General features: G+C 35.1%; 1 pseudogene; it reads right to left on the minus strand.

Moving 5' to 3' along the window:
• Positions 1–12,854: 12,854 nt before the first annotated feature.
• LOC132310893 (small nucleolar RNA R71) lies at positions 12,855–12,953 on the minus strand (annotated as a pseudogene).
• Positions 12,954–13,718: the final 765 nt, after the last annotated feature.

Here is a 13,718-nt window from a genome sequence, read left to right on the forward strand (position 1 = left end):
AAGCAATGAAAACATATATTATCTAAACAACATGTGAAAGGCATAATAGATCAAAACAAGTCATCAATCCTTTCATTAAGCTCATAATCCAAATAGAACACAAGGATAGAGACATATGCTACTTGCATTCAAAAGCTTGGATCATCAAACAACAAGCATGGATTGCCCTCCCATTTAACACTACACTACAACTACACTACATCTACACTACTAGCTCCAAAATAAACTAGGGGAGAGGCACAATCTATCAAGAAATAAGTATGAACCATCAAAAGAATCACAAGAGCATTCCTTTAAGCACTATGTTTTGACAATCTCGAAATCTATAGCATCAATACACATAGACATAGATGAATAACACAAAATCTAGAGACAAGCACATGAACATCTATTCTAGCATACATAGACATATGGATAGAATGAAATGATCAATTGGAAGCATTAAACCACATAAATCATTGAAGAAACAAGATCTATATATATCAAAGTGTCAAAATATTAATAAAAACACTAATCCCTCAACAATACACAAGATTAAGATATAGAAAGCATGATTGGGGTTAACTCTAGTCCCAAGAGGATGTCAAGCCACTCATGGTGATGTTGCTCCAACCCTCAAGGGCTAACTTCATGGTTGAATTCTGCTCCTTGTTGATGAAGAACTCCAATGGTGTCTCTAGCCTCCTCCTCTAAGCTTGCTTTCCAAGAGATGATATGAAAATGATATTGGCTCCCCTTTGTAAAAAGTAATCCTTATCCTTATATAGGTAGGTCAAATGACACCCAAAATGAGCTGGGGTCATGCACATAATATTCCCTAATGATTGGATAAAGGAGAACTTTAAATGAGATGGAAATTTAACTTTTTCGCAATGGAGGACGTTCGATCGAACCTTAGACTTGGATCGATCGAACTGGCTGAGATCCATTGAACTTAGGCTGGATCGATCCAACTAGTTGAGCTTTTTGGCAAAAGACAAATCCGAGATATTTTGGGAGATATTTTTAGGAAAAGGACAAAAGTCGTTAGTGGGTGGTATAGCTGTGGATAGGATCAATCATTTGAATAAGGACAAAAGTGTTCGATCGATCGAAGGGTGGTGTTGGATCGATCAAACTTTAGACTTTTTGCTTTTGGGCCAAGGCTTGGATCTATCTTAAAGTGCTGAGATCGATCAGTGTTCGATCGATCGAACCTTAAAGTTGGATCGATCGAACTTTGCTGCTTCTCACCTTTGGCTTCATTTGCTTTCTTCTTTCTCCACTTTACTCCTTTCTTTGTTTAATCCCATAATTGCTTCAATTAAGCTATTATTTGGCTGAGTTAGCTTATTTTCGGGATAAATGCCTAAAAAAGGAAATAATACGAAATCAATCTAAAACGGTAAAGTAAGATAGATAAAGGTGCTAGAATGCCTAAGCTAAGGGGTTTAAATACGCACTTTTCAGCGCTCATCACACCCCCAAACTTAAATATTGCTAGTCCCTAACAATGAACTAGAAAGTAAAGGAATGAAATGAACAACTATACAACTATGAGCTAGAAAATAATAAATGGATAACGCCACTTTCGTAGGGAACACGGTTGCACTTAACATATGCAACAAGCCTTTTAAACCCCTAAGTTACTCCTAGTGGATAAGTGAAGTCTCGTGAGGGTTTCCAGAAATGGTACCCATAAACATTAAGCTCATTCTCACAAAAGAGGTACCAATATTGCAATTAAGCATTGGGAGAAAACTACCTCAAGTATGCAATTTTTCAAACATTTCCAAGAAATCTCCCAAAATCTCAACATCAAGCAAGCAAGTATAGTCCTCCACATATCAAGAAAATGATCATGTAAATCAAGACAACTCTAGAATCCTTTTGAGTGGACTGGCATCAAATGTGTTGCTATCTAAGCCAACTAAAGAATTAATCACATCCTTACCCTCAAACTAGCACCGTATATGCAGTAGGATGCGTAGCTGGATATGATAGGTTGAGGTATACCCTATTAGGCTTAGGTACTCATGCCCACTCAGGTGCGTTTTGCATGTTGCCTTCTATTCAGGTTGAGACCCCCTGCATAGTCTAGTGAGAGTCCCATAGTGTGGATATATATATATGTACGTATTATATAGCTATTGTTAAGTTGGTTAGGATGTGCATGCATATCAAGTCTCTGCTTGGATTGTAGTAGGATAGAACTTGTTCATAGGCCTGACCCACTTCTATTTTTCAGGTGTTTGCCAGTTCCAGTCTTAGACCTGATCGTGTTGAGCAGAGACTATCACTCACTCTTCCGACGACGTAGGACTTCTCTCCATGGTTTAATTTTGGATGTTTTTTTAGTTATTTACATTTCAATTTGGATTTTTATTAGGGGTCCACTGGATGGATTCCCAAGTTGTTAAACTATTGGAGGTTTTGGATTTTAAGTATTTAATTTTAAAGGATTATATTTTAGAGATCTTTCAGCTTTTAATATTTTAATTCTTAATTCATTTTGTGATCTGTGTTCACTTAAAATATTAATTGTTTGATATTTCCCTCGGGTTTGGGCTTGGGCCTGATCAAACCATATCTCGGATTTGAGGGGTATCAAAGCAATATACAAAAGAATATAGACCAAGAGTCTATAGATGATGAAAATAAGGAAGAACCTAGACGTAGTAAAAGAACTAGAACATGTAAGTCATTTGGTCTTGATTTTCTAACATATATATTGGAGAATGAGCCACAAAGCTATAAGGAAACTATGCCTTCTCCTGAAGCTCTTTTATGGAAAGAAGCCATAAATAGTGAAATTAAATCCATCATGCAAAATCATACTTGGGAGCTGGTGGATCTTCCTCCTGGTACTAAACCTTTAGGGCATAAGTGAATTTTCAAGAGGAAGATGAAGCCTGATGGTTCAATTAATAAATATAAAGCCAGACTTGTTGCAAAAGGATACAGGCAAAATGAAGGCTTAGATTATTTTGATGCATATTCACCAGTCACAAGAATAAAATCCATTAGATTGTTACTAGCTATTGCAACATTGTAAAATTTAGAAATACATCAAATGGATGTTAAGACTGTCTCCTTGAATAGTGAATTAAAAGAGGAAATCTATATGGAGCAACCTAAAGGTTTTATAGTTCCACGAAAAGAAAAGAAGGTATGCAAGCTTGTAAAATCCTTATATGGATTGAAACAAGCACCTAAACAATGGCATGAAAAATTTGACAAAGTGATGTTGTCAAATGGTTTTAGAATTAATGAGTGTGATGAATGTGTTTATGTGAAAAACACTCAAAATAGATATATTATTATATGCCTATATGTGGATGATATGCTAATAATGGGTAGTAATGATGTTATAATCAAAACTACTAAAAAGATGTTGACTAAAAATTTCGATATTAAAGATTTAGGCATAGCTGATGTCATACTAGGAATCAAGATTTCTGGAACATCAGATGGTCTAGATTTATCTTAATCTCACTATATTGAGAAAATATTAGACAAGTTTAATAAAGAAGATAGTAGTCTTGTAAAGACTCTTGTTGATGTAAATATTCATTTATCAAAAAATACTGGTCCTCGCATATCACAACTTGAGTATTCTCCCATTATAGGAAGCTTATTATATTTGATGAATTGCACACAACCAGACATAGCATACTCAGTTAATAAATTGAGTAGATATACAAGTAATCTAGGAAAAAATCATTGGACTATAATAATCTGGGTTCTAAGGTATTTAAGATGTACCATAAGTTATGGATTACATTATTCTAGATATCCAGCAATACTTGAAGGATACAGTGATGCTAATTGGATATCAAATACGAAGGATTCTAAATCCACAAGTGGCTATATCTTTACTATTGGAGAAGGTGCCATATCTTGGAAATCTTCAAAACAGACTTGTATAACCAGATCCACTATGGAATCTGAATTTATTGCTTTGGATAAAGCTGGTGAAGAAGCTAAGTGGTTTCGTAATTTCTTAGAAGATATTCCAAATTGGCCTAAACCTGTGCCTGCTATATGTATACATTGCGATAGTCAATCAGCAATTGGAAATGCACAAAGTAATATGTATAACAGTAAGTCTCGACATATATCTCGATGATATAATACTGTTAGACAATTGTTCTCAAGTGGGATAATCTCAATTGATTATATCAGGTCAAAAGATAATTTAGCGGATCCATTTACAAAAGGTTTGACAAGAGAACAAGTGTATAGTTCATCGAGGGGAATGTGATCAAAGCAGAAAGCTAACGAGCTATCTTAATGGAAACCCAACCCAAGATCTAGGTTCAAAAGGACAACAGAAATTCTAAATGGCTCACCAGAAGTACCGAAAAGATTTAATCTTCTACCAATTTCTATGATGAGATAGTGCTACCTACAGCGATGACTAGGATAAGCTATGCTTTTAATGACTCTTATACCTTAAAAATTCAAGTGTGGTATAATAGGATACTCTTAATAAGAAGTTACCTATATGAGTGTGAAGTGGGGCCGCTTCTATGAGAACTTCTCAGGCTAAGTTTTCTAGAGCACTCATGAAATACAAGGAATTGTTCAGGGCCATATGAACACAACTGTGAGAACCAACTTTGTGCAGGAAGGAACTGTGTGTTTGCTATTGTCTTGGTTTCTATCAACGGCTGAACAGCTCAAGACATCATGTTCACTAGTTAGCCAATAAATCCTATAGTAATACATTAGGGAAAGTTCAACGCCAAAAGCTACTTATCCCGATGCAGTTACTTTATAATAGTACTCTCTCTAGTGTTTGTATCTTCTTCATTTGCAATTTACGTAAATTTCCATTCATGTGGGGGATTGTTGGAAACAAGGACATTAAAAATATAAACTTTGGATGAGATTTTGAATAGATTTCGCTAAGAATTTTTTGCGGATCTATAGATGAACGTGTTCCTCTCTGTAAGAAGATGAACGTGGTATATTTACTTCCTCAAATCCGTTTCCGGGTGAATGAGAAATTAACTCCAAAGTGTGGTGTTTTGATAAGCCTAAATGGGTATGCAAAATGTAGGAAGTGCTTGTCCCACATAGAAAAAAATATTGAAACCAATTGAAGTTTAAATAAGTTAGGTTTAGGATTTGGGCTTGGGCTTGGGCTTGGGCCTAATTATAAAGTCTAGTTATTCTTTTTACTAAATGGAATTTTGGATTGGGCCTGTTTTTGGGCTAGGCTTATTTAAATAGGTTTCACAAATGGGTGGTTAGTTTTTCGGGTGGTTGGTTTTTTGAATTTAAATTAAAACCACTTTTTAGTTTTTTCCAAAGGGTTGCACCTTTTTCTGAACCATCATAACCCATGATTGCACCCACCCGAAAAGGCACCTTGTTACCTATAAATACTCCCCTTTGGATCATTTGCAAATTACACCAATTCAGAATATTTCTTCTCATTTCTGAATTCTCTTCTTCCTTCTCTCTTCTTGTGGGTTTGAGCCTTAGTCTGTGGGTTCAAGCCTTAGTCTGTGGATTTGAGTCTTATCTGTGAGTCCGAGTCCGAGTCCGAGTCCGAGTCACAGAGTACTACACCGAGTCAGTTCACCTATTCCTTTGGTTTGCAGTGCTACTACCAAAGGAAGACAAGTCGTTGTATCCTAGGAGATAGACGCCATTGAGTCTGTTAGCACCATAGCAGGGCGAATCTGTCTTAAGAATATAGAATCAAATTCTAACCTCGACTTTTAATCAGGTTCTTTTATTTTATAGTTTTTATTTTATTATATTAAACTATATATTATAAGAAATTATATATATAAATTATTATAATAATTATATATATACATTATGTTTTCAAATAATATTTAAATAATTAATATTATAATATATAGTATAGTTAAACCATATTTTGGAATACACAACTTTCACACCCCCTAAGTACTCATACATTCAATCATTTATCTCAGTTCAATAGCGTGGAGGCGAAGTATTGTTCTACATCAAATACGGTTGAAGAGGATTATATTCGGGTCAATGACAAACCTTGTGTAGTCACTAGTCTATAACTTTAAAAGGGTTAGAATCATTTGTCAAGGACCAAGCTTGACAGTGTAGCTAGGTTTGAACCTTCCTTTCCTGATCACCTTCAATTAATTTGAAAAAAAAAATTAAAATTGGCATGTAGCCTTAGTACTTGTCGTCGTTGTTTTTGTTTTTTTGTTTTTAATTGAAAGTACTTGTCCTTGTTTGTAGGTGAATACTCCACAAATATATATATATAATCTTATAATTTAAAATAGAACCAAAATATATTTAAAATTGGTAAAGTATTGGCTTATGAAAGCCAAAACATTTAGTCCATTGAGGTCCCTGGAATTAATTTTGTTATGTTCGGTGCACTGAATCGGCGGTTTAGATTTAAAATTAAAAGAAATTTAGTTAAAATATAAAATTAAATTTTTTTGATTCCAAATCTAAAAGTTCTCCCAAACTCAACGTAGTGTAATTAATATTCACTTTGAAACCAAAATGACTTTTATAGGATGAATTTTTTGGAATATGTCCAAGAATGTTGTTTTGAAGAAGTCTGACCAGTCACACTTGTCAAAGCGGTGAAGACTGAGGTGCTGAAAAAGTCCAATAGAAGTGTGTGGAGTTTTAACATTTATGATTTTAATTTTAATTTATTTATTCATAATAGTAAAATCACTCTCTCTATTGACGAAATCCTAGAGTTCGGTAAATTATATAAAATATTATGTCCTGCGTTAATGTGAATGATTGTTATCCCTGTATATGCTTGTGTGATGATACTTTCGCTATAAATGATCAATAAATGATTTAATTCTCAACAATAATAAATTAAGAACTAGTTTGCAGGACTTAATATCCTAACCGAGTTTTTACAATCCTGCTTATTAATTTTTTTTAATAAAAAAGTAATACGCACATTGCACCTTATGGGACTCGCTTACCTCTAGGGGGGAGTCATACACAGTGGTAAGGGCATAACTTAGTGTGGGCTAACCTGGGCCCAGGTCCAAACAAAAAAAAAAAAAAAATTAGTACTACTACTTGTTATTAATCATAATGTAACCCAATCAGTCATAGCCTAGTCTATGCCCAATCCATAATAAAATAAAAATAACAAATGGTCCAGCCCAGCAATGAGCAACTTTTTGAATGAAAAAAAAAAAAGTAACAGCTAACGAAATCTCACTTATCTTATAAGAGAATATTCATTCTATTCAAATAGCTCTTTTGGTGTTACCAATGCTACATCGATTATTTATTTATTTTTATTTTTTAAATATGTATAATATATTTTTGTCTATTATTGTGTTTATCTTTAAATTTTTATATCTTTAGTTTTCCCACTTTGCAATCCTAGTCCGCCCTGCACAGTGAGTAAAATCTTAAAAGCGGGGGAGTTTTGTCTTTTTTAGCTTCAAATCCTATTTCATAAGAGTAGGGGTGGCAAAAATTCCCAATCCGGTGGGAAACTGCCCCGCCCCAGGCCCATTTAAAGCGAGTTTGGAGAACCGTTTACTTAAATGGGGTGAGGATGGGGTTAAAAAAAAAAAATCAGTCGGTTGCGGAGCGGGGGCGGGGGACTAAGATCCCTGCCCCATACCCACCCCATAACCTCCTCGTTTAATATTTTAAATTATTAATTTATCCTATCATGTTAATATATTTACCAAATTAACCTTTACTTTCTTTCTCTCCCTATATATATTGGAAACTCTACACTTAACACTTCCATATATATATATATGTATATGAGTTATGATTGTGTTTAAATAAAAATATAATCGGTTATGGGGCGGGTGATGGGGTGGGAGCGGTTATGGGGATTAGAGGCAAAAAATTAACCGGTTATGGGACGGTTTTGGGGGCACCAAAATTAAACGGGGATAGGGAAGGGGAATGGGAAACCCGCCCCAAACCGCCCCATTGCCATCCCTACATAAGAGGCATGTTGAACGTAATAACTTGAGAGGAACGGAATACGGGTCGGGTCATTGCTTGAGTCATTTCCACTTCGGCGCGTGATAAGAAGCCCCGATCAACTTAAGCGTATTAACTTATTAAGTCGGTCCACATCTATACTTTTGACTTTAAAAACAGATTGTTCATTCATTTTTAAATTATAGTAATAATTTTTTAAAAAAACTAATAAAAAGAGAGATTTTTCGATAGCTTCTTCTCCAAAATTAGTTTAAAGCTCCATTTGTTTGGATATAAAATATTTTTAAAAAAATATTTTTTTTTATTTTTTGGTGTTTGGTTATTGTAAAATATTTACGAAAAAAAAAATTATTAAAATTTAACAAAAATAATTTATTCATTAATTATCGGCAAGTTATTTTACATGTAGTGCCCAATAGATTTGACCTCAACCTGTAAACCTTTGCCAAATACCGACAAAATAAAAATAAAAGAATATTTTACCTGAAAAAAAATATATTTTTCAAAAATAATTTTTTACGGCGAAATAAACGAAGACTAAATTTAGTAAATGTGAATCCTTTGATAGGGAGAGAGGGGTAAGAGGTTTGATCTAATATTTATTTCCTAGTTATTCCTTAAAAAAAAATGAATTAAATGCAAAAAGAAAAAGAAATGGATCAAGAGTTGAGGATTGAGATAATCCATTCGAGTGATTTAAAAAAAAACACGCACAGAATTAATTAAATTACTAGAAACTAGCATACGTATTCTTCAAGGAATTACTTACTAGCAAACAACAACAAATTAAAGCCAGTGTTTTTTCCCTCTACGCCCCATTCAATTCCAAGCTAAACCATTAGTTTAAGCTACTAGTCAACGGTCAAAACCAAAAAAATATGAGAAGTTCGTCATACTAATTGATGCATATAAATACATACCCTATACCATGCATTTTATATATCCTCCTCCACATTCAGTTTTATCAACACATTACTTGCTCAACTTTCCCCAAAAAAAAACACTTTACTTGCTAAACTTTTCGAGAAAAGGAAGAAAAACACATTACTTACTAATCAAGATGAGGCATCTAAGCATTGTTCCAGCCATTATTGCACTAGTTTTACTTGTAAACATCAAACCATATGAAGCTGGTAGAACCCTGCATGATAATCTTTTGCTGCAATCTCTGCCGAAGGGTCCTCCCCAACTTCCGTCACCAAATCCAGTCGGCTACTTCAACACAATCAACCACAAGGGTTTTGCAGGTCATGTCATGCCTCATCTTCCTCCTCCTGCGTACCCCCAGCTCATGGCGGTTCGGTTTGGTGTGGCTAGTACTCAAAAATAAATGTTACCAAGCTGCAGCCATTAACAATCTCACAATACCTCAGAAACAGAAAGTGTAGATATATATAGCTAGAGATCAATAAATAACATAGGAACAAACAAATAATTTTTTTTTTCGTTCTTTGTAGATGTGTGTATTTAGTATATATAGCTAGCAGTGTTGCAGACAAAAAAAAAGATGATGTCAATTGTTGATATTAAATTTGTAAACTCATGTTACAAGAATAAAGAGAATTAAGTGATCCAATGATCGAAATATTGTTGGACACTATCAAGATATATGTGCCAAATGTGCTTCAATTAGTTGGACATATCTGATCAGGAACGTTAACATGTTAGTGACACTGTTGGACATATCTGATCAGGAACGTTAACATGGTAGTGACACTGTTAAGATTAGGTTTTCTCAGCGTATGAAAAATGTAAAAATAAAAAAAGAAAACAAATAATTTGCAAGTAGAAGCAACAGGTGATAGCCTGAATTAACTTTTGTTGCATTTGAAAGAACAGACACTTGTGGGATGCACATATGAAATCTCTCGACAACGCCAATGTTTTGGTTGTGATTTCTGATGAGCGCTGAAAAGTGTGTATTTAAACCCCTTAAGCTTGGGTACTCTAGAACCTTTATCTATCTTATTTTACTATTTTGTATTGATTTCGTGTTATTTTCATTTTCAGGTACTTATCCCCAAAATAAACTAACTCAGCCAAATAAGAACATAATTGAAGCAATTATGGGATGAATCAAAGAAAGGAGCAAAGAAAAGCAAAAGAAAGCAAATTGTGGAATTTCAGCAACTTCGATCGATCTCAAGAAAAGTTTGGTTGATCCAACTTTCATCGATCTCAGCACTTCAAGATGGATCTGAGCCATGTTTGTTCCTATTCAAAAATCTCAACGTTCCATCGATCCAACCTCATTCTATGATCAATCGAACCATCTTGTCCTTATCCAAATAATTGATCTTATCCAGTTGTACCACCCAACCAACCACTTTCGTCCTTTTCCCAAAAATATCTCTAAAATATCTCAGATTTGTTTTTATCCAAAAAGGTGCCGCCATCGTGGATCGATCCAGCCTAAGTTCGATAGATCTCAGCCATGTTTAATCGATTCAAGTCCAAGGTTCGATCGATCGAACTTCCTCTAGTGCGAAAAAGTTAAATTTCCAGGTCACAAAAAGTTGTCCTTTATCCAATCATTGGGGAATATTTGTTGTACGACCCCAGCTCATTTTGAGTGTCATTTGACCTACCTATATAAGGATAAGGATTGCTTTTACATCATATCATATCATACCTTGTAGAACTCTTAGGGAGGAAGCAAAAAAGAAGAGGAGGCTAGAGACACCATTGGAGACTCTTCATCAACCAAGGAGCAAATTTCTTCCATGGAGCTTGCCCTCGAGGGTTGGAGGACATCATCCATGAGTGGCTAGACATCCTATTGGGGCTAGAGTTAGCCCTAAGCATGCTTTCTACTTCTTGATTTATGTATTTTTGAGGGGATTTGTATTGTGATTCATGTCTTGACACTTTTATATATATAGATCTTGTTTCTTCAACGATTTATGTGGTTTAATACTTCCAATTGATCATTTCATTCTATCCATATGTCTATGTATGCTAGAATAGATGTTCATGTTCTTGTTTCTATTTCTTGTGTTATTGATACATGTCTATGTGTGTTGATGTTATAGATCTACAGATTATCAAGACATAGTGCTTAATGTCATGTTCTTGTGGTTTATTTCATGGTTCATACTCATTTCTTGATGGATTGTACCTCCCCCTTAGTTTAATTAGTTTAATTTCATAGGAGGACAATCCATGCTTGTTGTTGATGTTCTATACTTATGAAAAGCAAGTAACATGTATTTCTAACCTTGTGATGTGTTTGGATTGTGAGCTTAAAGAAATAATTAATGGCTTAATTTGATATATTGTGCTATCCACCATATTGTTTAGACAATATATACTTAATTTGTCATCCATACTTGTTGGAACAACCACACATACACACCTTGTTGCAATACATGTTTCTCCCCCTCATTAATCATTCATTAAAGGTATAGAAAAGCTATGCTTAGTGGTGATTTCTAAACCCCAAGATCTCTCTCTCTCATTTATTCTCTCTATTGCATTATTGCTTACTTTAATTTAATTTGCATCTAGTTTAATTTAACCAACCAACCAACTATCATCTTGATCATTCGACCTACTAACCCTAATCTTGATTCTTCAACCTAGTGCGACCCTCAATCCCTTGGGACGATCTCTACTCGCCCTAGCTATATTTTTAGTGAAAGGTAGTAGTGGTAATTTCTAAATGTAAAACTTGGCCACATTGCACAAACTTTGGGTGTGAATTGACGACAACACCAAGTTTTTGGCGCCGTTGCCGGGGATTAATTGATTGGCAACGTTGTATTTGTGGAATCACTTAGGAATCAGTACTTTTTTTATCGTGTCTTTACTTTGTTTTCAATTTTTGTTACTTATTGTGTTTCTTCTTGTTTGACTAGGAGTATTGAGCTAAGAAGCAAGCAAAGGAGCATTCAAGCAAAGGAGCTAAGCAAGCAAAGGAAAAATGCTAAAATCATAAAAAAAAAAAAAATTGCTAAGCTAAGCTATAAATTTGGAGTTGAAGTGCTAAAGGACCTTTATGAGCTTTTCTTACTCAAACCCTTAGTTAAATCGTCGGCCCGCGTGGAGGCTTGTATTTCAATTCTTAGATAAATTGTGAGCATGCATGGAGGCAATTTACTTTTCTTGCATATTGTTTAAGCATGGGAGTATGGGAACATTAAATGTGGAGGAAGGTTGCTGATTGTTGTTATTGCTTGTTGTGTTGCATTGTGCATGCATGGTCGTAGATCATTGAGACCCACTCTTGTCCCTCTAAATTTTCATCTTGAATCCATTGTTTGAAACCCTAGGGGAAGAGGTAGTTCTAGACAATCCATTTCATCAATGGAAGGACACAATAAGGACCACGTGGAGGACTTTGGTCACATAGACCAACAAGGTATCCTCCACCCCAATGTGCATCATGATAACATGCAAGTTCCATTAGGCATGCCAAGGCTATATGTTCATCCACCACAACAACAAGGTGAAGTTCCATTAGGAATGCCAAGGCCAATCTATGCTCCACCACCTCCCATCATTGAAGGCAACCAAGGTGCCCATGTTGCACCCCTAATTGCTAATCCTCCCCTTACTTTAAGAGATCACTATGTGCCTAATGAATATAATGCACCCACATGCATTCAATTGCCACCATTTAGAGCACACCATTATGAAATGAAGCCATAAACCATTCAAATGTTTCCTAATTATCATGGACTTCTAAGTGAAGAACCTTACAAGCATTTGGATGAGTTTCTTGAAATATGTTCCACCGTAAAATATACGGACATGCCGGAGGAGGTCTTAAGGCTTAAACTTTTTCCATTTACCCTTAAAGACAAGGCAAAATATTGGTTTAACAATCTTAGGCCTTTTTCAATAACTTCTTGGGCGAAAATGCAACAAGAGTTTTCGAAGAAGTACTATCCGGTTTCTAAGACCAATGCCATGAGAACCTCAATTCGAGAATTTTCACATAGGGATGGAGAAACATTTCATGAGGCATGGGAACACTTTAATGAATTACTTAGGAAGCGTCCACATCATGACATGCCCAAATGGCAATTAATTCAATATTTCTTTGAGAGCTTATCGGACAATTACAAAGGTATGGTTGATGCTTCCATGGGTGGCTCTTACATTGATAGGCATAAGGATGACGTGTGGCACCTTTATGAGAGCATAAGTGAAAATTATTTGCATCATACTTTATCTTCAAAGAATGGTAGAAATTTTAGTGGTAGGAAGAGTGTTGGCTTACATTAAGTCGACCACTCCAATGAAATTGCCGCCGAAATGAAATCATTATCTCAAAGGTTTGATCAATTTTTGATCAACCAAAACTCGGCGAATCAAGTATCTTCCTTCCCTAACCATTCTTATCATGCATCTAATGAGACATGTATGACTTGTTCAAGTGTTTTACATTCTACTTCCAATTGTCCCCATGGATATGTGCAAAGTAAGCATCATGAACAAGCAAATGATGTTTTTTACTAATCAAGGGAACAATCCTTATGGAAATCATTACAATCCTAGTTAGAGGAATCACCCGAATTTCTCTTGGAAAAACCAAGGGGAGGGTTCAAACCTTTCCTAAGGCAGTTTTCAAGGAAAGTACATTCCACCTCCAACGCAAAACCAAGGTTCCCAAGGTTTTAGATCATCATACAAATCACAAGGAAATCAATTTTCAAATTCTCATTTTCCTAATCAACCATCATATTCCCAAGGTAATGTTAGAAGTCCCGCTTTTGAAGAGAAAGTTTTGATCGGTTTGGGCACTTTAAAGGCAAACACACAATTGCTTCATTCTC

The sequence above is a fragment of the Cornus florida genome, unplaced genomic scaffold, assembly GCF_030987335.1.
Source record: "Cornus florida cultivar Cherokee Brave unplaced genomic scaffold, ASM3098733v1 CherokeeBrave_3.0.0_Hap2_Chr05, whole genome shotgun sequence".
Classification (NCBI taxonomy): domain Eukaryota; kingdom Viridiplantae; phylum Streptophyta; class Magnoliopsida; order Cornales; family Cornaceae; genus Cornus; species Cornus florida.